Raw genomic sequence first — 1,104 nt, forward strand, 5'->3', positions numbered from 1 at the left:
ACAGCTAGTTCTTTTTCTTTTCTCTCACTTTTTGTCTCTGTCTGGCCTTATGTATTGCTTGTATTACATCAAGTGACCTGCATACCAATGACTGTAAAGATTAATATGTACATGGTTCCAGAACTGTATCTTCTGATAGACATAAGGCCACTTGGGTTATCTTCAGGCTGCTCTATGGTCTCCTGAAGAAGGATAAATCCCAGAGTTGGCTCACTCCTAATTATTTAAGCATCAAACGTCCCTGGGTGGACTTGAACCACCATCCTTTCGGTTAACAGCCGACTGCGCTGACCTATTGCGCCACAGAGACTGCATATGTCTGATGTTTTTTTTATTTCTGATTCTGATGTAGAGATGGACAAACGACTCAAAAGCATAATACTTCTTGCCGTGACATAACAAGAAACAGTAAAAAAAAGAGGTCGGCGAGATAGAGTTCAAGACCCTTTTTTCAGGACACCCAAACTTTGTCGCTCGATATGGCAGGAATTCTATGCATCCAGGGCCAAATGTTTTACCATTTCATCCACTACGGGCCCCTAAGGAACTTTACATGTGTTGACAATAAAGATGCTCACAAAACGCTGTACTTGCAATCGCGTTTCTCGTGCACATTCATGTCCTCTTAAATACAAAGAACTGCTAAGTTCTTTATTCCCATATCAACTCTTAGACATTAGTTCCAAATGATAATACTAGTTGTTAGAAGTGGGATTTGAACCCACGCCTCCAGTGGAGACTGCAACCTGAACGCAGCGCCTTGGACCGCTCGGCCATCCTGACTGATCCAACAGGTCTTCAGTAGGACCTGTCTCAAAATTATAATATAGTAAATTAAACATGTCATGATATAGTAGGTTCTCAGTCATGAGAACCTGCTATATCATGACATGTCTGACGGGGCGCTACCTATACCATCCAAAGACTGAGACTGCAGCAATATGTTCAATGCCCGTATATGTTTAATGTATTCATATTTTCGTTATTTTCACAATGTTTATTCTTCTCATCGGGTAGGATTGCCTTTTCCTAGGTGGCATATTCCCTGGGCCTGGTGGTATCTGGCTGCACCAGAGCACCTGGGATGTCAGGCTTTAAATCCCC

The 1,104-nt window shown here is 42.3% G+C and overlaps 1 non-coding gene across 1 annotated transcript; it reads right to left on the reverse strand.

The window, feature by feature from the left end:
• Positions 1–236: 236 nt before the first annotated feature.
• trnan-guu (transfer RNA asparagine (anticodon GUU)) lies at positions 237–310 on the reverse strand. The gene has a single exon. It is a non-coding gene; the product is annotated as a tRNA-Asn (tRNA).
• Between the last annotated feature and the right edge of the window lie 794 nt (positions 311–1,104).

This window comes from Etheostoma spectabile, unplaced genomic scaffold (genome assembly GCF_008692095.1).
Source record: "Etheostoma spectabile isolate EspeVRDwgs_2016 unplaced genomic scaffold, UIUC_Espe_1.0 scaffold00018771, whole genome shotgun sequence".
In the NCBI taxonomy this organism is placed as follows: Eukaryota; Metazoa; Chordata; class Actinopteri; order Perciformes; family Percidae; genus Etheostoma; species Etheostoma spectabile.